Source organism: Nesoenas mayeri, assembly GCF_963082525.1.
Source record: "Nesoenas mayeri genome assembly, chromosome: W".
NCBI lineage: Eukaryota > Metazoa > Chordata > Aves > Columbiformes > Columbidae > Nesoenas > Nesoenas mayeri.
This window is the reverse complement of record NC_137553.1, coordinates 15702377-15725552: the sequence shown is the minus strand read 5'-3', so window position 1 is coordinate 15725552 and position 23176 is coordinate 15702377.

Sequence of the window (23176 nt, the reverse complement as noted above, 5' to 3'; positions counted from 1 at the left end):
CTGGAGAGGGTCCAGCACAGGGCAACAAAGATGATTAAGGGAGTGGAGCACCTCCCTTATGAAAAAAGGCTGAGGGAGCTGGGTCTCTTTAGTTTGGAGAAGAGGAGACTGAGGGGTGACCTCATTAATGTTTATAAATATATAAAGGGTGAGTGCCATGAGGATGGAGCCAGGCTCTTCTCGGTGGCAAACAATGATAGGACAAGGGGTAATGGGATCAAGCTGGAACACAAGAGGTTCCACTTAAATTTGAGAAAAAACTTCTTCTCAGTAAGGGTGACAGAGCACTGGAACAGGCTGCCCAGGGAGGTTGTGGAGTCTCCTTCTCTGGAGACATTCAAGACCTGCCTCGACATGTTCCTGTGCGACCTCACCTAGGCATTCCTGCTCCAGCAGGAGGATTGGACTAGATGATCTTTTAGGTCCCTTCCAATCCCAAACATATTGTGATACTGTGAGTAATATTTTGTACACCTCCAGATGACCGGACCATTCCTGCCAATGACTTAGCATATGCAGGTGGTGCACTTTGTACAAATCTGCGCCACAGAGGTCGTGTACAATTGATTCTATCTGGGTCCGTCCCCTCTTGGCTGTTTGGTCCAAAACAGATGATCTCTCACACAGCTATTTCTCTCAGGAACTGGATACCTCTCTCCATAGTATTCCATTTCCCTAACTTGGATATACAATCTTCCTTGTAGGGAAATCTTATTTTCATAGCTGCCAGGAGTCGGGTCCAGAGGGTAGTGGCGTTAGACTCTCTTGAAATTGCCATATCAATGGTGGAATCTTTTGACAGAGATCTCAGCTGCCTGGCTTCACCCCCTTCCGATTCAACCGTTTCTGCCCCATTGTCCCAGCATCGGAGCAGCCAGGTTAAAATATTCTCGCCTTCACGACGACTAAAGTCTTTTCGCAGATCTCTCAGCTCACCTGGAGAAAAGGACCGAGTGGCGGTCACTTCTTCTCCTCCCTGTCCTGATGATGCCCCTTGGGTTGATGTTGGCCCTGTGCCATCACCTGCTGCACGAGTAGTCTTTCTAGTGACTTTCTTACAACCAGCAACTGATGCTGATATGGGTTCACCATCATTTGATTTATTTCCAGAGTCTGAATGACTGTCACAGTGATTGCTGTGGTTACAGCAGCAACAGTGACCAGTGTGTGAGGAAGAGGGGGCTGCCTTGTTAGCCTTTGAGGCTTGAGAAGTAATGTTATCTGCAGCGACCTTGGCAGAGGAACTCTGGGGAGGAGCTGTAGCTTCAGCTTGTGAAGCCGCTGTTTAGGGGGTAGCGGCTGCAGCGGCAGCTTTCACTGTTTTGCTTTTTCTCAAGCGGCTAGGAGTGCTTTTTGCTAAAGCTTCCGAAGGTGCACTGCAAATCTCAGGACTAAAAAGAGACGCAAACCTCCTGTTGAACCTCATTTCTCTTAACAATAACACAAACTGACACACATTCAGCAAAACAGATAACACCATCACAGTTCTATCAAAGCTCCAAGAATATTCAAAGCTCTCTAAAACATTTGCAAACTGTTCTAGTGAAAAAACGGAAGTATTGTTAGTCAGCCTTTCTAAAGATTCGCTCAACCAATTAGCTAACACAGAACCATATTGCTCTCTTATCTCTCCCGGAGGCTTTTCAAGGTAAAGCAGAAACAAGTAGAAATTCATTGGCGGCTGCCGTATAATGAAATAAACCAGTGACAAACCACACAGTATCATCATAACCATTGTCCAGTTTCTTGTTGTTATATAATGAATACTTCAATTCACAAAGAAAACCCAACACAAATATGGTATCACTGAGTACAATGTAGAAGATAACTGATACATCTAATGCCATAACATCTTTAAATCAATGTAATTCACTTTGCCTTAATACTACTAAATAATGTCCGAAGCAAACAGACATGCGAGTGTCACAATTTTATGAGTTGGCACCGTGCCAAGAAAATTGAAAGGTACATCAGAGCAGTAGGAAAGCCAAAAATCTCCAAATTTACCCCTTTCTCTAGCCCCACATTCGGTGCCAATTATCTGTTGAAGGTTTAGATTGCGGGGTGACAATAAAACCCTGGCAGATGTATTGTTAACCTCCTCTCGCCCCCCCACTTCCCCTTTTTGCCCCTCCCTCTCCTCCCTTTCCACTAAGGAAAGGCGATCGGGAGGAAAAGAAGGACAGAGAGAAGAGAGTTGGAAAAATTAAAAATGTTTTACTAATGCTACTAATAAGAATAGAGAAAATAATACAAAATATACAAAAACAATCTTGAAAGTCTCAGCAACTGCAGAGCCGGCACCCAAAGTCCTGGATTGGACTCTGCAGCCAACCGGAGCTGGATTCAGTCTCTCGCTAGGCCTCAGTTCGCAGGGACGACTAGCAAGGTCCTCTCCTAATGGCGGCCATAAGGAAAAAGGGACGAGATCCTCGTGATCTCCCACTTTTATATGAAGTATTCACGTGAATGGAATGTTATACACAGTTGGTCAGTTTCTTGGTCACCTGTTTCTCATTGTCCCTCTCGTGAGATGTCCATCCGTGCTTATCAATAAGTTTGCATTCCATTGCTGTGTTCACCAAAACATGTATCTGGTTCTCCAGGAAAATGCAGCTAATATGAAGGCTTTAGCTGACAGGCAAATTCACTAAAAGAGAAACTTGGTTTTTAATAAAACCAGGACGGGGGTTATCTCTCTTGGACGTTTCTGACTGTCACGCTAGGGAGTTACTCCACCAGTCGATTTCCTTTTCACACTCCCTGATGGACTTCAGTGTGTCAACCTCCTCCTGAAGTTTCACCACCATGCTGAGCAGATCTTCTACCTTCTCACACCTCACGCAGGTGGAATGCTGGCCTCCTTTCCTTGGCAGCAGCAGGCTCTGGCACTCCCTGCAGCCGGAGACCTGAACAGCCACGGTTCGGGGCAGGGCCTCTCTCTGGGTCACCACAGTCTTTTTGTGACAAGCTCTCTTTCTGAAGGACACCATGGTTAGCAGCAGTCTGGGACATTGGCAATAGGTGAGAGGATCTAACAAGCAAGGAGTGAGCAACTCTGCACCCTGCTGCACAAGCTACCACACCCACTGCTGCAGCAGAGTATGGGTGGTACTCGCTTCACAAGCTGGTTGCCCCTCCCAGCGCCTGGTGGGCAGGGACGTGTCACTGCCCTCTCGGAGGCTTTTTTAAGGTGAGGGGCAGGGGTGTGATCCCCATCACTATGGTAATGCCTACGCCACATCTGCCCTCTTGCAAGGGCTGCCATGTGCTTCTAGGTTGCAAAATTGAAGCCCAAAAAAACAAAAAGCCCCTCTGTACCTCGGGATCCACTGAAACGGCTCTGGCTGAGCTGGCTCAAATCAGCTGACCTTGGGGACTGAAGTCATCCATCCCTGCAACAGGCTGTGACACCCAGCTCCCTCCACCCAAATCCTTGCCGTTGTTCCCCACATGCCTGCTCACACCTTTCATGCTACTGAATTTCATCCCTTTTCCATTCAGCAGGGCTCAGTGTCGTCCAAGGGTGGTTATTTAAAGAAAGGGGGCTGCTCAGAAGCATGGGGTTTCAAGGGGTTGGCAGGTGGGACACATTTCCCTTTACTATCCCTCAGCTGATGGTTACCTCGTCCTGCTGGTTGTGGATCAAATAGCTCCCCCAGGGCATCAATAGGCTGAGCAGCTCTGCTGGCCTCTGCAGGGAGGTGGGCAGCACCAGCACTTGGATAGGGGGCACCTCAACAGGGCAGGTCCCTGGCTTTCCAGGGCAGGGCAGCAGCTCAACCCCGCAGGGCTCCTTACCAGGCTCAGCAGGCAGCATCACACTAGGCACAACCAGCAGGACCTCAGCTGTGGCCAACAGCATCTCCTGGGGCACCTTGACCATAGCTGACATTTCCTAGGGTATCTTGTTCATGGACACCAGCATCTCCTAGGGCATCTCAGTCATGGCTGCCAGTGTCTCCCTGTGGCGCGGAGGCTTCTCCATGGGTATCTCAGGAAGGAGAATGTTGCTGTAGGCCCTGACCACACATGGTGGCCTCTCCCTGGGGCGCATGGGAGGCATGTGGCCTGTCAGAGCAATCCTGCAGATGGGGACACAGCCCCTGAGGCAAGGTCATGGGGCATATCCTTCAGACCCCACTTGCCTGCTGTGACCTCAGCTCACACCAACTCAGGCAGAGCCCTGAGGCTGGGAACCCTGAGTCTCTTGTGGTGTAACCTCCACCCTAGGGCAGCAGACAAGGTACTCCTCTCCCCTTGTGGGGGCACTGCTTGCCTGCTACTGGGTCTTTACTCCCCTCCACCAATGTGATCCATCCTCTGTACCTCCTCCTAGGGCTCTGCATGCCCCAGCACCCCCTGCCTGGGCTCTGCCCTCCACATCCTCCCCAAGCCTAACCACCTGCCCAGCCTCCCATCTCCTAATAGCCCCCTTAATACTCCCCTGACTCTGCCCCCCAAATGTCTCCCTCAGGGATCACTCCAAGGCTCTACACCTCTTAATGACCCCTTGGACCCCTCCCCCTGGTGTCCCCAGCCTGGTCCCACCCTTGAGAGGGTCTCACCCCCCCACACGCATGACTCCACGGTACCTGCACTGGGTGAAACTGCTCTGTCCCCGTAGAGATGATAAACACCAGTCACACCGAGACCACCCTCCTCACCCTGCAGCTGCAAGGTCGTTGGTGGTGCTGTGTACATGTGCCCTTCCCATTGGTGGGGAGCCTGAAGGGGAAGGGGCAGGGCCAATGGACAGGATTAGAGTGGAGGGTAAAGAGGATAGGGGCAATTCGGCATGGTGAGGGGTATGAATGGTTGAAGAGGTCTGGTCTGGTCTGGTCTGGGCCGGGCCGGGCCGGGCTGGGGTGATGTGGTGGCTCCCTGGCCTGGGGGTATTCCCACCCCTGAGGAGCTGTGTCCCCATGACTCAGGCTGCCCTGGCACCTTGGAGCTGCCACTGGAGGGGCTGTGGAGGAGCCCTGGGCCTGGCCCAAAACTGTGGTGTCTGGCCCGGGGGCAGGAGTGGCCCTGGAGGTGCTCAGGTGGGCACCTGGCCCAGGTTAGAGACAGCTTGGTGGCAGGAGGGACATGCCCTGTGCTGGGTATGAGATGTCTAGGGACATACTGCAGCCCATCACTTGACCCGAGTGACCCCCACACACAATTTCAGCCTGGCTCTTGGGCATGTCCGTCTGCCTCAGGGACCCATGACTAGCCCAGGATGATGCAGCAGGATGGGCCCAGTGCCTGGCTGGGAAGAGCTGGTCCCTTGCAGGTGTGTGCTGCGGTGCTAACAGGAAGGTGGCCCTGCTCACTCTGTGGTGTGGAGCAGCTCCCCTTGCTGCCAGCCCTTGCCAGCCCCTGGCTCCTATCCCCATGGAGGCTGGGCAGAAGAAAGGTCCTTTGATAGCAGCAGGCTCTGACCACGATGGCTGTTATTCCAGTGCTCTGCAGTGTGTGCTGCCAGGGCCACTGTGGGCCTATTTTTCCTGGCCAAGGCTGTGCTTGGCCCCTCTGATCTCAGCTGGCCAGCACCCCCAGGAGGGACTGCTCCTCCCTCCAGGCACTCAGCCCCATGCCAAGCAGAGGCTCCTCTGAGCCCATCTGCCATGCAGCTGCAGGGAAGAGAGAGAGATGTGTCCTGGAGCTCAGGCTCAGTAAAGGGCCCCCCCGCCATGTCAGTATTGCACCAGTCCCACCATCAACTGGAGGTGGGTGCCTAGGTGCCCTGAGGGCTGGGTGTTTGTTATGAGGGTACTGGGGTGCATGCTGCCAGCCGTGATCGCATGCTCAGCCCCAGACCCAAGGCTGGCACAGGAGGTGCATCCATGCCCCAGCCTATGCTGGAGGGATGGAGTGGCATCCTGAGCACCCTGCCTCAGCTTGCACCCCAGGGTGCTCTTCCTCACTAGACACACGTGTGCTTGTCCTTGGGGCAGCCTGTCCAGGCAGCACAGGTTCCTGGGGACACTGAAGGGATGCTAGAGGCACTGCAGTACAGTGTGGGACAGGGCAATGCCAGCCCAGGGGTGTGCACTCACTATGGGACAAACCACTCTGGGGTGGCATATGGGGCACTGCCATGGGGCAGCACCCTGGCAGCATCACAGTGGGGCAGCAGCTCTGGAGCTGCTGGAACACATATGTCCACCTCTTGCTAGCTGACACATTTCCTGTTACCCCTCCTACCCAGCTCTTTTGGGAACTTGCATCATGTGTGATAGTCTTTGAGGAACGGAAACAGCCGTAGGCCCTCCCTGGCCCAGTCCTCCAGGGCTGTGACTACTCTGCTGCCCTGGGGCTGCTTGGGGCCTGACAAAATAAACCTGGTATAGGAGAAAGCCCAGTTGTGTGCATCCACATCCTGAACTTGCATGTCAGTGCTCACCCTCTACCAGGCACAGTGGCCCTGGGTGGGGAAATTGCTCCAGGTGAGCCCTGGGGGATGATGCACTGAGGAGCATGGGGATCCTCAGCCTCTCTTTGGGGTCCTTGCACCCCTGGGGATCCCCAGCCAAGAGGGTCCCCAGTCCCATGTCCAATAGTGGCCCCAGCCTGTGCTGAGTATTGAGCAGGTTCCTGCTGCTGAAGGTGGGAAGCAGCATCATCCAACATTTTAAAGGTTCATTTGCACCCCAAAAACATTCCCCATGCTAAAATGGGGGGGGGCTGGGTTCTGACAGCCCCACTCCTCTCCCAGGGGGTCCTTGCTGCTAGTGCCACTGAGCTGGAGACCAAACAGAACTGCCATTTACCCTGGTGGGCTGCAGTCCCCTGCGCAGCTGGCAGGGGCCTAGGTAGCCCCACCGGCAGTGCCAGGTGGGCCATGTACTGCACCAGCCCTGGCCCCCACTGCTAAGTATAGCCATAGCACCTGGCCGTGGCTGAGTGTACAGCAGGAGAGGGAGGTGCTGATAGAGTGAACTAACACTTGAAGAGTTGACCATATAGCAGTTGCCTAGCTTAGAACTTTGTGTAACTTATTGTGTGAGAAACAGGAGCTGATGACTTCACAGACCTTGCAGAGATAAAAAAATACAGCTGCGTCCTTGGGTGGACAAGAAAACAGGAGTCTTGGGCACCAAAGAAGAAGATAATCCGGCTGTAACCAGCTCATCAATTTGAGCCTTGGCCAACTCAGCATGTCAGGCCAGAGGTAAAAAGGATACAGAGAGGTAGCTGAGTAGCCTTCATCCAAAGACCCCTGCCCACAACCACCAGGAGGCACTGCGCAGGTGCAACCAGGAGGGGCTGAAGGTGGAGACTATGGAAATGATTTCCTGGAAGTTATTGTAATATGAACTGCCTTTTTGGGGAAAGGTTATGAATACGTATACGTGTTACTAGAATTTTTCATGAATATGTAACATTTTGTAGCATTTAATCAAGTTTGCGGCTGTTGGGCATTTGCCACACTTTGGAGGAATTATCCCTGTGTGTGCCCAGCGCTGAATAAACATACCTTCTTTATAACCTTGTTAGCAAAAAGGACACATAACCACAGACGTAGTTATATGTGGTGCTTTTATTCCAGCGCCGGGAAACCAGGGGTTCGCACCCAAAGCTGGCTTCAACCACTGATTCAAAGTCCACTACATTTATACAATTTAGTTACATACATATTAATTACAATTCTTGACAACCATTAGCATATTCCACACCTATTCTAACACAAACTGTCTATCTAAGTGATGCTAAGTAACATTCGCATGTTTATCAGTTATTTCTAAGTTACCTGTTTTAAGAGAATATGTCATAAATCTATGTCAATTTTAAGAATAGGGTATGGTTATATAAGATCATGCTTGAATGCACATCTACTTGGATACAGTCCGAAAACTTCAAGATAAGGTAAAAATTTTGGATACAGCATCTTGGATACAGTTTGCAAAACAGAATATACCTTGCAAAAACTAATTCAACTATAAGATGCAAAAACTAATTCAACTATAACATTTCCCCCCTTTGAAAATGCTTTTCTATTCCTAGACAATGCATTTTCACTCCATTGTTTTAATTATAGTTGGATACACTATGTTTCTTTATAAGCCGGAGGGTTGTCAAAAGGTGGGTTAGTATTTCTGCTAAGAACAGTAAAGATGCGATCGTTCCTGGCATTTGATTGACTTACTTGACGCTTAACACAAGCATACAGCAAAAAGAGAAGAGCAACTACAACTGCAAGCAAAAATAAGCTTTCCAGTAATGAATGTACCCATCCTCCCAAATTCAGGTTCAATTTACCTAATAAGGTCCCAATCCAGCTCTGCTCTGCATCTTACTTTTCCTTTTGTAGTTCCTTTTCTGTTTGGGTTAATTGGGAAATATCTTTCTCCACTTCAGAAGTTACATTTGGGATATGAATGCAGCAATGATCAACCCTATCTTTTAAATATCCGCAAACACTGTTTTCTTTCAGCAACATTATGTCAAGTGCCATTCTGTTCTGCAAGGTCATTCTGGTTGTAGCTTGCAATTGTATATTGAAATCTCGAAAACCCTTTTTGGTTATCCTTGCCAATCGATCCATCTGCCCAATTAATTTGTCAATCATTTCTCTGTTTCTATAAGCTGCAATCGGTGCAAAGAAGGATTCTAATGCCCAGCCGAATTTAACACTGCTTGACAGTTCATGCCACACCTCATCCTCATCTATCTCTCGCTTGTGCCTAACTTGTAGAAGTTCCTGCCTATTCTTCAAGGGTGACTTTTTCCAAATGGGACATAGGGTTGGTATCCCCAAAGTAATTTCCCTTGCAGGTCCTGCTACCGGTAAATGTGTTGTCCAGGTTCCATCGCTTAAGGCCCAAACTAAACGTCCCACACTACCTATAGTTCCTCTACAATCTAATTTATCTCCGTCAATGCCTATTTTGGCTGCTTCTTTTGGATCCAATTGTTTCTGACAGATGCAACCTGCTATTACTGCAACTTTAATGATGGACAGAGGTATCTCTCTCACATCCGTCTGGCAGGTTATTACTCGCGAGCAATTCCACCATGGTACTGTTATCCCTCTTGTTACATTGGACCATTGTACACACCATGGGAATGCTTCACTATATTGATATTGTTGTACAATACGCAATGTCCACATGTTATTCCATGATTCAGTTATGTTCTGATTATCCTGATCTTTACATTCCCAATAGGTTCGGTTGACTTTTTCATATACTATCTTTTTGGTCCAACTTTCTTTGAGAACTATCTTTCCTCCAAATTCCACTGGTTCGGGTCCTGTTTTTTTTCCCATTGTTCAGTTGGCACTTGCTCTAACCTAGTGTGAGATTCACACACTATCCTACCAGTTTTGTTTATTTCTGGTAAGGTTGTAGATATTATTCCCCATTGTATTGGGTCTTTGGCCGATTTCGGAATGGGAAGGCAAGCAGTGATGCTACTGGTGTTCTGGGTTCGTGCAAAATCTTGAATCAATCCTATCATTAGGTTCTCTGCCTGATTCTGTACACTCTGCACTACTTGTGGCATTTGAGTGTCGTCACTATCTCCTATAGCCCTTCGTGTCCTACATAATTGTTCTCCAGTGACTTTGCAAATCAGAGTGGCATTCTCTGTTCCTTCTTCAAGAAGTGTTCCCACAAAAGCAAACAGTCTGGGTACATTTACTACTATAAAACTAGACATCCTGCGTCATGATTTTAAGTGTGGTAGGACCCACTAATTGCAATTGCCACAGTTTTGGGACTTTCTTGACTTGGGTGTAGTGTATCCAGGAATCTACTTCAGCAACCTTGATTGCGGTAAATGTAGTTAAAAGTACTTGATAGGGTCCGTCCCAACATTCTTTTAAGGATCTTCTCTCCAAGTTTTTATATACACCGTGTCTCCAGGCTCTATATCATGTACCGGATTCTCAAGTGCTAGTGGGCGATTCCACACAAGTACGGATCTGAGTCGATTCAATGTCCTGCCGAGAGACAACACATAATTGTATACATCCTGATTACCTTTTACATGTACACTTGGATTTGGATGAGGTGCTTCATATGGTTTGCCATACAAAATTTCGTATGGACTTACTGACATTCCGCTCCTGGGTTTAATCCTAATTCGCAATAACGCTATTGGTAAGGCCTGTGGCCATTGAATTTTTGCTTCCTGGCAAATTTTGCTAAGTTGTCTTTTTAATGTCTGATTCATTTTCTCCACCTGTCCACTAGATTGGGGTCTCCATGGGGTATGTAATTCCCATTTAATTCCTAAACATCTACTGACTTCCTTCACCACTTGAGCAACAAAGTGTGGTCCCCTGTCGGATTATATTCCCAATGGTACCCCAAATCTTGGAATTATTTCCTTCAATAGCCATTTTACAGTTTCTTGTGCCTGGTTGGTGCGACAAGGAAAGGCTTCTGGCCATCCTGAAAAAGTGCATACCCCAACTAATAGATATCTGAATCCTCGAGTTTTGGGGAGTTCCACATAATCTATTTGCCAATAATCTCCTGGTTGTATGCCTGTCTTAATTTTTCCCATATCTACTTTTCTTTTTACTAAAGGATTATTTTTCAAACAAATTTCACACTTAGCCGTAATAGACTTTGCCATTGTTAACATCTGGACTGAGATAATCCATTTTCTCAGGTATTTTACCAATGCTTCTGCGCCCCAATGACACTTCTGGTGCTCCACCTGAAGTATTCCCCTCATAGTCGTGGTTGGCACCACAACTTGTCCGTTGGTGGTTACATACCATCCAGAATTATCCTTGACAGCTTTTACTAATTTTGCCAATTTCTCATCTTCTGTAGAATATTTAGGTGCCTCTGAAGGTGTAGGTAATAAATCAATTGCTCTTACCTTCTGGGAGACAAGACCCACCATTGTCCAGACTTGTCGTGCCACTGATCGAGCTGTTTGATCAGCAAGTCGATTTCCTTCAACAATTTTTGATGTTCCACTCTGATGAGCTTTACAGTGCATGATGGCAACTCGTAATGGCTTCTGAACAGCATTAATCAAGTTTAATATTTCCCTCTGGTACTTGATGTTTGTTCCTTGGGAGGAAAGTAGTCCACGCTCTTTCCAAAGAGCTCCATGCACATGAACAACCCCAAATACATACTTTGAGTCAGTCTAAATATTGACCCTTTTGTCCTTGCTGAGCTCTAATGCCCTAGTTAGGGCAATCAACTCAGCTTTCTGTGCTGATGTGTTTGGTGGTAGGGATTTGGCTTCAATCACTGTTTTGACAGTAGTAATCGCACATCCTGCATACCGCACTCCGCTTTCCACAAAACTACTGCCATCAGTAAAAAGTTCCCAATCCATCTCCTCCAATGGGGTATCCTTCAGGTCAGGACGACTTGCGTGGGTGTATTCGATGACCTCCACACAATCATGTTCCAAATCCCCTTCTTCTGTTTCTGCATTTAAAAACACAGCTGGATTCATTAGGTTAGTTGTTTTTAAGATAACATCATCTTGTTCTGTCAAAATCGCTTGGTATTTCATCATTCTACTTGGGGAAAGCCAATGGCCCCCCTTTTGTTCCAATACAGTAGTCACCATGTGGGATACAAATACTTCGATCCTTTTCCCCATGGTCAGTTTCCGAACTTCCTGGATTAATATCACGGTAGCAGCCACTGCCCGCAAGCACGCCGGCCATCCAGCACTTACCGGGTCAAGTTGTTTAGAGAAATAACCTATGGGCCGTTTCCAAGATCCCAGCCGTTGGGTTAATACCCCTAGGGCAAGTCTCTGTCGCTCATGCACGAATAACTGAAAGTCTTTACTCAGATCAGGTAGGCCCAAAGCAGGTGCTTGCATTAAAGCTTGTTTCAGTTTTTGGAAAGCTTCTTGTTGCGGTTTTTCCCACACCAAAACCTTATTCTTCTGTGCCTCGTATAAAGGTTTGGCAATAAGTCCATAGTCCATAATCCAGAGCCTGCACCATCCTGCCATTCCTAGAAAAGATCTTAATTCATGCAAGTTACGCAGTTCAGAGATAGCACAGATAGCATGCACACGGTTTATACCTAGTCTTCGTTGTCCTTGAGAAAGCTCGCATCTTAGATAGATCACAGTTGTGGATGCAATCTGAGCTTTATTTTTCGACACTTTATATCCATTCATTCTTAATTGATTCAATATTTCAATTGTTACCTGGATGCAAAGTTCTTGGGTCTCAGCAGCAATCAGAATATCATCCACATATTGCAGCAACAAATACCATTGTCGGGGAATTCCGATATGGCCTCTTGTAGTCCACTCCTCAAGCTCTTTGGCTAGTTGATTTCCAAAGATAGTCAGACTATTCTTAAATCCTTGTGGAAGGCGCGTCCAGGTCAATTGGGTCTTTCTTCCGTTGTGAGGATTTTCCCATTCGAAAGCGAATAGCTTTTTGCTTTCCTGGTCAAGGGGTATGCAGAAGAAGGCATCTTTTAAATCAAGTACTGTAAACCATTTATATTTCTCTTTCACAGATGTTAACAAGGTATATGGCTTTGCAATTACCGGATGTATGTCCTTAGTAATCTGGTTTATTGCTCGTAAGTCCTGGACTAGTCGATAGCTACCATCAGGTTTCTTTACTGAAAAATTGGGGTATTATATTCTGATTCGCATTCTTCTAGAATTCGATATTTCAAAAATTTCTCAATTAAAGATACTATTCCTAATCTGGCTTCCAATTTCAATGGGTACTGTCTCAACTGTACTGGTTTAGCACCTTCCTTCAGCTCCACTTTCACAGGTTTAGCTGCTTTTGACTTCCCAGGTATGTCAGTTTCCCATACTGTGGGAATCACTGCGTCTTCTATTGCCTGTGGTATTTTTTACAAACGGTTTTTCTTTTAATAGTAAAATCTGTCCTACCTTTGACTCTGGAATTTTCATTACCAAATCTCCATCCTCAAATGTTATTGTGGTGTCTAATTTAGTCAGCAAATCTCGTCCTAAAAGAGAAACTGGACAATCTGGAACATATAAGAACTTGTGGGTTAGTTCCTTTTCTCCAAAGCACAAATCCAAGGGTTGTAGGAATGGCCATACTTCCTCCTTCCCTGTGGCACCAACAATTGTAGCTCTGTGACCTACCACCCCTTGTAAGGAATTCAGTACAGAGTAAGTAGCCCCTGTGTCTACTAAAAATTTTACATCCCGGTTTTGGCAGCTTCTTTTAATCTTTCTAAAAAGGCCGAGGGAGACTCATTCTTTTCCTGCCTCACATTATACAGTTTTGACCAATTCATTTGCTTCGGCATAGCAGTTTGAATGCCAATCAATAACCAATCCTGATATCTCTAGAGACGGCACAACCCGCCTCCTGTATTATAATTCCATCGGGGATCTTCTTTTGGAAAGTTCTCATCAACATTGCCCTCTACTTTCCCATTCCGAATATCTTCTCTCACTTTATCCCTCGCAACCTGTATAACCATATATTTTCTTTAGAGTCCATTAATGTATCCAAAATCACTTGTAAATCATCCCAATCAGGATTCTGCATTTTAATTATCATCTTAATTATTGCAACCTTATCTGGATTTTCCCGATAAGGACCAGCCGATTGCTTCCAGGTTACTAAATCCCCTGGTGAAAATGGAACTTCTACATAGACTGGTTCTCCCCCACACCTACTGCCTGCCGCAGGGGTGCTATTACGTTTGATGATCCCCCCCCTTTTCATCCCCGCGGGCGGCGAGCCAGGAGGAGAGGAGCTGCAGCTCCAGTTCTAGCAGCCGCCGCTCCCCCCCACTTTTCCACCGCTTTAGCAGACAGTCAGCTTTTTACCCTTTTTTTTTTTTTCCCTCCGCAGCTTATCAAGGAGAAGCTGCTGGGCACAGGTTTGGGCTCCTTTTGCCCTTTTTCTCTCTTCATTTAATTCCTGCGATTATAAACTTTATATGTAATTCCAATTAGCTGAACAATAGTTACATCCCTCAGCTCCTACCTTTTGTAACTTCTTACAGATGTCAATAAACAGCATATTTAAGCATCAATCCCTGACATTAATTTTAGATCCAGATCAGTCTATCCATAGAACAACACTAACTGCAATACAGCTAACTCAATTTACTTTCATGTGTACAGATGCATCTGAAGGGGGAGCAAGGTGGTACTTTATTAACAGAACCGGTTCTTATTTTGTAATTATTTCCCCAAACAAATTCTTTTGGTACCAAATATAAACATACAAACTAAAATACTGAGCTCAGACATGCAAACCAAATACCAAGTTCAAATATGCAAACAGATTACAATTTAACGGCGATACGTTTGAATTAGACATATTAAAACAAACAAACACAAATATAGGAACCGAACCAAACCAGAACAAGTACAGAAACAAATACAAGAACCACACCAAATACAGGAACAAATACAGGAACCAGACCAGAACAAATTCAGAGACCAAGATTCAGGATGCCGAACCTGCAGCAAATACACAAACCAAACCAAATGGCACCTAAACAAATGCTGAACCTTTCAGCTACACAAACTAATTGGTGCCTAACCAAATGCCGAACCTGCAGAGGTTTCCCTCTGTCTGACGGACGGCGCCTATAGGCTTTACCGATCGGGAGCTCCCTGCCCAACCGAACGTGGCTTTCGCCGCGTCTGACCGGCAGGCTACCAAACCAAATGGGGTACCCCAAATTCAAAAATAAAAGCACCTTCTTACCAATCAGAGGTCCATCGAGAGCAGCGGAGGGTCGGTCGCGTCCGATGCGCTCCCCAAGAATACCTCGGTGCTAGCCGGAGCAGGATCAAGACGCGATCCGCCTCAGCAGTGCTTGCGAGGTCCCATCTGGGTCGCCAAAAATGTTAGCAAAAAGGACACATAACCACGGACGTAGTTATATGTGGTGCTTTTATTCCAGCGCCAGGAAACCAGGAGTTCGCACCCAAAGCTGGCTTCGACCACTGATTCAAAGTCCACTACATTTATACAATTTAGTTACATACATATTCATTACAATTCTTGACAACCATTAGCATATTCCACACCTGTTCTAACACAAACTGTCTATCTAAGTGATGCTAAGTAACATTCGCATGTTTATCAGTTATTTCTAAGTTACCTGTTTTAAGAGAATATGTCATAAATCTATGTCAATTTTAAGAATAGGGTATGGTTATATAAGATCATGCTTGAATGCACATCTACTTGGATACAGTCCGAAAACTTCAAGATAAGGTAAAAATTTTGGATACAGCATCTTGGATACAGTTTACAAAACCAAGAATCTTGGATACAGTTTGCAAAACAGAATATACCTTACAAAAACTAATTCAACTATAAGATGCAAAAACTAATTCAACTATAACAACCTCACAGGTTTTAAAGTGATTTCCGCACGTCAGTGCAAAGCAGGGAGCACATGGGCACCTGCTCAGCGTCAGCAAGTGAGCAGCCTGTTACACCCATAGGTGGCCTGGCACTCATGGTGAGTGTGCAGCTGTGTGCATGTGTGTGAACCCCACTGTGTGTGCACCCCTCTTGAGGTAGACATGGCCATGTGCAGACATGTGTCTGCAGTCAATGTGTGTACACGTGTGTGAGCGCTGCTGCGTGTGTACAGTGCTACCCATGTTCTGCATGCACAGGGGGTCTGCTGTGTGCAACACAATGTGTTTTACACAGTGATGCATGCACAAGGGGTCTGGGGTGTGTCGTGCACTGCAGGCGCAGGGGTCTGGTGTGTAAAACACGTTTTGCACAGTGGTGAATGTGCAGGGGGTCTGGGGTGTGCAGTGCAGTGAATTTTGCACAGCCTTGCATGTGCAGGCAGTGTGGCAGTACAGGGTTATGCATATGTGCAGGGGGCAGCATGCCCACCATACAGACTGTCCCGCAGTGCTGTTAGCTCACAGCTATGAACCACCTGGGAGCTCCCAGTGAAGGCCCTCTGGAGGTGAGGAGGAATAAATGTGCAACTAGTGCTTTTAGTTAAATTTAGTGCAATTAGTTCACTTTTGCAAGGCAGAGAAGCATCAGTGCTTGGCGCAGGGCTCAGGCAGCAACATGGGGGTATTTGGGGGACACTCAGGGGTGTCCCCACCCTGAGTCCTTCTGGAGTATCCCTGCTGTTGTGACACTGGAGGCCACCGCTGTCCCAGGCCAGCCACTCCCACCCCTCGTGAGGACCACCCTGACACAGAGCCACCAAAGCCATTGCCAAGGAGATGCTTTGTTGGGGGACAGTGGGTGAGTGGGCTCAGCCAGCAGGCCAGTCCAGCTGCTGCTGCCCCCCCCAGCACATGGACACATGGAGGTGCAGGTGGCAGACAGACTGCATGTCATGCTTCCCATGGATAGCATAAATCGGCAAATCGAAGAAACTTCTAAAACCAGAGATTAGGATTTTAGAAGCAGCATTCCTTTATTTGCGTCAGGCTCACTTGCGGGGATAGCTCCACCAAGTGAGGGCACTGAATAATTCCCAGACAAAGGTTATATCCACACAGATCATACATATTCATTACATTTCTAGGAAATCATTTACATATTATTACATTTCTTGGAACCACTTAGCATATGTAAATGTCCCCAGTACATGCCCAGTTCAATGAGTCAGGGGTCTTTCAACAAGGAAGACGTCTTTCTCAGCCTGCCTGCTGTTTGACCTCAAGTCCTGGGTGGGCACAGTTCCTTTGTTATTTGGCTAGTAATCACAAAGACAGTCTGAACTGGTCCTTGTCCTGGTCTCATCTCCTTATTTTCTAAGAGCAAGGGCATTGTCTCCTAACCTTCTGCTTATCTTAACAAATACCATTCTTGTGACTTACCACCTAATAAGTGCCTAACACCTAACATCTGTGAACCTTATTCTTAATAAGTGCCTGACATCTATGAACCTTATTCTTATTGATACAGGGAATTAACAATTAACTAATTAACACTTAAAGAACTAACCCTACCCCACATCACTAAAGACACTTAGAGAGCTAACCCTTTAACCCACATCACTGTTGCCATAGCCTTGCTTAGCTCTGTGTAACTTACTGTACGAGAAACAGGGCTTCACTGACGCTTTGCAAACATAATAATCCTTGGGTGAACTAGATAACAGAAACTTGGACACAGGACAGGAGATATGCCAGTTTTAACCAACTCAGCAGTCTGAGTCCTAACCAACTCATCACACTGGACCAAAGGTGAGTGTATACAGAGAAGAGGACCCGGGTTCACGATCACTGCGCAGGTGCAACCAGGAGGAGCCGAAGTGGAGACTATGGAAATGATCTCCCGGAATTCATTGGAATAATAACTGCCTTCTTGGGGGCAGGTTATGAGTATGTATAGGCGTTCCTAAAACTTTCATGAATATGTAATAATTTACTGCATTTAACCAAGCTCACAGCTACTGTAATTTTACACACGTATTAGGTGAAATGATTCCCTGTGTGTCTGGCATCATAAACAAATAGATAAAATACATACCTTCTTTATAACCTCAAGGGTTGTAAGGTCATTTCCGTGTCTCATTTTGGCGAGCCAGACAGGAGGGCATTCTGCTTTCCTGCTTGAACAGCTGAGGAGGACATCTTAGGCGCACCCCAAAGTTTTTTTTTTTGGAAAGATCTCCATCTCTGTTGTTCATTGCGGGAGCAGACAAAAGAGCTCCAGCCACAACAGTGGATAAGGTATGTTGTAATAAAATTGCATTTAATTGCATTTGGCAGGGAGCCAGTAAGCCGTGGAAAGACATCTCACCCGTGGCCAGAGTTACTGCAATGGGAAAAAAAGGTACCTGTCTGGGAGTTGCTGTCTGTTTGTGGGTCAGCCGCAGCCGCTAGCAATCTTGGGGGTAGATCAAGCAACTCTGGGATTTCTGTGTCTTGATTCCGAGAGCCAGGATGGACTTTTGCTAATGACTAATCTTAGCAAGAGTGAAGATTAATGCAAAAATCTCTCTTTTTGCAGCTGCTGAAAAAGGTAATAGTGAAAAAGGAATAATTGGTCTATAACTGCATGTTATCTTTTGTAAGTGCCTGGGCATTCCATGCATTCCATTGTAAATCGTAAAGTAACTCGTAAATCGTAAAACCAACCAGCCATGTCTGTGTGAGCTGTGTGAGTGTGTGCTAATTACTGTTTATGGTGGTATGCTTCAGCCTGTGATCTGTATAAAGCAGAAGATGAGCTTAAAACACCTTGATTTAAGTCACGTGACATACGAGTGTAAAATTAAAGTGCGCGCGGTGTAAGGAAGTATATGCAGATATGTTTTTCACCCTCCGAAATCATGGACATAATAATAAAATGGTAACCGATTCCGTTCAAATACTAAAATGCCATCTTGCTCTTCTTAGGATGTATCCTTACACATTAGAGTAACTTAGTGGTGAATCCTGATAAAACAAAGTTTGAAACAATATTGTATTCACTTGTGGTTTGAATGTGGGGTTATATCACTTAGTGGCAATTAAACATTGTTCTGCAGAACTTGGAAAATAGGATGAGATACAGTATTTTAAGTTAATTTGCTTTTATTGTTATCTAATAATTTTGAGACCAGGAAAGGATTTAAGTTGTTAAACTCTGATTTGTATTGAATTTATGTGCTAGTTGGAGATATGGAAAAAGAACAAACTAAATGTTATGATGGATGTGAGCTTGGGAGATTGTATTTAAGAGTGGTTTGAAAGTGGCTAGAATATGAACTGAATTTGTTTTAGGAAAATAGAAATAATGGACTTATGTTTAATATGTTGTTTTTCTGACATCTGCAAAAGGTAAATGGGACTGAGGAATGTAACTATTGCTGAACTAATTGGAATTGCATATAAAGTGTATTATGACTGGAATTAAATGGAAAAACAAGAAAGCGAAATATCCCATGCCTGTGTTGTAATATAAATTACAGGCCTGTGCCAAGCTGTAAGATAAACTCAACCTCCCCTGTCCGTGTGGCCTTGCCTGTGTTTAAACTGCAGCAAGGAGAGAAAGAAAAAAAAATATAGAAAATACCACTGATAGAAGTGGCAGAGGGGGAAGGAGGTGGGGGAGGATAAGCCGTATGCCTTTCAGGGTAGCCTGACACCCAACATAGTGCGAGCTGCCCTAGAGAAGTTATAGAAACTGAGGGCAACAGAAAGTAGAAATTTGGATATGTTGTTAGATGAAGCTTGGAGAGTATTCAGTAACAGGGAAAAGGAAGATTGTTGAAAGGATAAGAAAGTAGGGAACTGAAGAGGTTGGAAGGCTTTGAAAGCCTTTTGAGAGAGATGAATGTATACTGGGAAAAGTAATGTTGGAGAAGGTACAGAAGAAGTAGGCAGAGAGAGAAGGACAGTAGCAAGTTTTGAAAAAGACTGATGGGAACCTGGAATGAACAGAAACAAGTGGAATTTTTGGTGGATTGCCAATAAGTAACAATTACATAGTAGGTAAAAGGAGTCACTGGCCAAAGTGAAAGGGCATATTTTTGTGAACCTTTCAAGTACAAACTGGGTAAACAAGTAGGTATTGATGAATTTCTATATATGTCCAATTTCCCAAAACCTTTTTGGGAGAAATTTGCTGGAACAAATGGATGCAGTAATCAGATTTGAAAAAGGAGAAATTACTCTGGAGGTAAATGATCAGCAATATATGAAAATAATGGGCTTGCTTTTAGCAACTGTTCTCACAGAAGGCAAGATTAATGAAGAAGTCATGAACCAAGTGTATCCCGGGATAGAGACTACTGATATATCTGGAAGGGCAAAAATGCTGTACCCGTTGAGGTAAAAATCAAAGGAGAAAAGCCGGTAAGGATAAAACACCACCCTAAGAAAAGGAAGGACAGGGAAAGAATTCAGCCGATCATAGAGAAATTCATACAAATCGAGTCATAAACAGAAAAACAGAGGACCTCTACCCAGTGGTAGCAAACCCATATACTTTTCTGACTGTATTAACTCTAATTTGATTTGGTTTACTGTTTTAGATTTAAAAGATGCCGTTTTGCCTTCCTCTCTGTGAAGCCAGCCAGACAATATTTACGTAAAACACAGCTCACATGGACGGTGTTGCCACAAGGATTTAAGAACAGCCCGACAATATTTGGAAATCAGCTTGCTAAAGATCTTGAATCTTGGGAAGCCCCACCTGATGAGGGACAGATGCAATAATATGTGGATGACATTTTGATCACTACCCAAACAAAGGAGATGTGCATAACCTGAACTGTAAGTTTATTGAAATTTTTGGGACTCCAAGGATATCAGGTATCACAGAAGAAAGCCCAGATGATACAGCAACAAGTAACTTATTTGGACTAAGAAATTAGTGCAGGGCAGAGGACCCTGGGACAGGCTCAAAAGGAGGCTATATGCCAAGCTCCAAAGCCTCAAACTGTAAAAGAATTACGGACCCTTTTTGGGCATGACAGAGTGGTGCCGGATGTGGATTTATAATTATGGATTGTTTGTCAAGCCATTGTAGGTAGTAATGACCACAGATCAGGAACACTTGCAATGGAATAAAGGAGCTACATGAGCCTTTGAAGAACTTGGTAAGGCTTTCATGACAGCGCCTGCTTTAGGACTCCCAGATGTGAGTAAACCTTTTTTTCTATTCTCTCACGAGAAGCAGGGAATAGCCTTGGGTATACTGGCACAGGATATTGGCCTGTACTGACGAGCAGCGGCCTATTTCTCCAAACAATTAGACGTAACTGCAAAGGGGTGGCCTGGATGCCTGTGGGCAGTTGCAACAGTGGTACTGAACATAGAGGAGGCCTGGAAATTTACCATGGGTCAGAAAATGACTGTGCTAGTATCCCACACAGTGGCTACAGTTCTAGAAGAAAAAGGAGGACATGGGCTTTCCCCAAAAAGATTTCTCAAATATCAGGCTAAACCATCATCATTAACATTGTCAGTCCAGCATTGGAAAACCAGTTCATCATAATTGCCTGGAAAGCATCAAAGCAACATACTCCAGCTGACCAGATCTAAAGGACAATCCTATAGAGAACACTGAGAACTGCTTTATGGATGACAGCAGCAATATCCTGAACGGTGGAAGGCATGCTGGTTATGCTATAACTACTAGCCATGAAGTGATGGAGTCTGGACCTCTGCCTAAAATACTTCAGCACAAAAGGCAGAAATAATTGCCCTTACTTGTGCTCTGGAACTAGCTGAAGGTAAAACTGTGAACTTTTATACAGACTCTAAGTATGCTTTCAGGGTTGTGCATGCGCATGGAACAATTTGGAAAGAAAAAGGACTCTTGAACTCTCAAGGCAAACATATCAAACATGCAGAAGTAATATTGGCAGCTCAACTTCCTAAGAAGGTGGCAATCATGCATATCAAGGCACACCAGAAAGTGAGCTTGGAATTGGAAAGGGGAAATGAGCTGGTGGACAGAGAGGCAAAACTGGTGCCTAAGCAAAAGGTAAAAGTAGAAAGTGCCCTAGTCCCTGACGGGCAGGTTACTTTAGAAGGTAAGCCAGAATATACTAAGGAAGACCAGAAACTTATTATAGATTTAGAGGAATCATATAATGAGGAAGGGTGGGCTCACACCCCACAAGGGGAAACTTATTGTTACCTCCTATTTAGTGTGGCCTTTAGGAGCAGAAGCATTATATAAACATTTGATCAAAAATAGTAGCTAGAAATTTGTATGCTACTGTAAGACACAGCAATGCGATCTTTGCCTCCAGACTAATCCTAAGAATATACCTAAGCCAGAAATGGGTCAAATTGGGAAAGGAAATGGACCTGGGCAATAATGGCAAATTGATTTTTCAGAACTCCCAAGAAAAGGGAGGTGCTGATATTTGTTGGTACTAAGTGATACCTTTTCAGGTTGGCCAGAAACACTCCCTACCAGAACAGCAAAAGCTCGGGAGGAAACTAAAACATTAGTACAAGAAATAATACCAAGGTTTGGAGTTCCAGCTGATATATCCTCTGATAAAGGGTCACATTTTATTTCAAAAGTGACACAGCAAATCACTTAGCACTTGGGAATAGACTGGCAACTACATACCCCTTATCGTTCTTAATCCAGTGGCCAGATGGAAAAAAAATGAATCATCTAATTAAACAACAAATTGTAAAACTGAGGCAGGAGGCGAATTTGGCTTGGTCTCAGTCTTTGCCTTTGGCTCTCTTGCATATGAACAAGGCCAAGGGCAAAGGAAGGGTTAAATCCTTTTGAAATCCTGTATGTGAGACCCTATAGTGTACAGAAGGGGATGTCTGCACAAGAAGGGGATGAAATTATGACTTCTTATGTGGTAGCATTGGGTAAACCACTTAAGAAAATTGGGAAACATGTTTGGAACTCAGAGTAGGGGTTTGGATGGGCTGGTACATAACATCTAGCTGGGAGATTATGTGTATGTGAAGTCTCTTGCAGAAAAGGACTTTGGAACCACAATAGGAAGGTCCATTTCAAGTTCTCCTGACATCCTTCACTGCTATCAAGATTAAAGAAGAAAATGCCTGGATCCATCATTCTAGAGTAAAGGAAGCCTGGAAAACACCATGGAGGGTAACCCAGGTGCAGCCTGGAAAATTCTATTTTTCATGATCATAGCTTTAGGACACAGTTGGCATGCAAAAATTGGCATTTAAAGCTCACCCAAATGATTTGGAACAATTTGAACCTTTCAGAGTGTTGGATATGCATGGTCCTCCCAAGAGGAATGGAATTTCCACTGTTCGGAGTACCCCATCCAGACTGGAGTAGAGAAGGGGGTGGAGGGGGAAAGTGAGATGCAAACCAGAAGCAAACCTGCCTTTATGGGCAGGACCTGAGTAAAATGATAGGAAGACATTTCAATCTGGTACCTTGGAATCAAACTGAAATCATAATTTATTCTAGATGTATGAACTCCATAGATGAAATCACCAGTTGGGAAAAGTTTCCAAATGGCAGTGAATGTAGTCAGTCAAAGGGTGTTGGAATCTTTAATATAACCAAGCTGAAAAAACTGGGGTTAATTATAGCATACAAAATACTGAAAACTTTAACTTCCCTTCCAACATAGCAACAAATTGTAATCTACCTCCTGGGTGGTGGTGGCTTTGTGGAGATAGACGAGCCAGGAAAAGCCTACCAGATAATTGGCAAGGCTATTGTACAGGTGGATACATAGTACCTCAAGAAAAGGTGTTTAACCATTCATACCCACCCCCAGGTATTGTCAGAACATTATGGAGAAAAACGCGTTCAGTGCCAAATAACCCTCTTGTA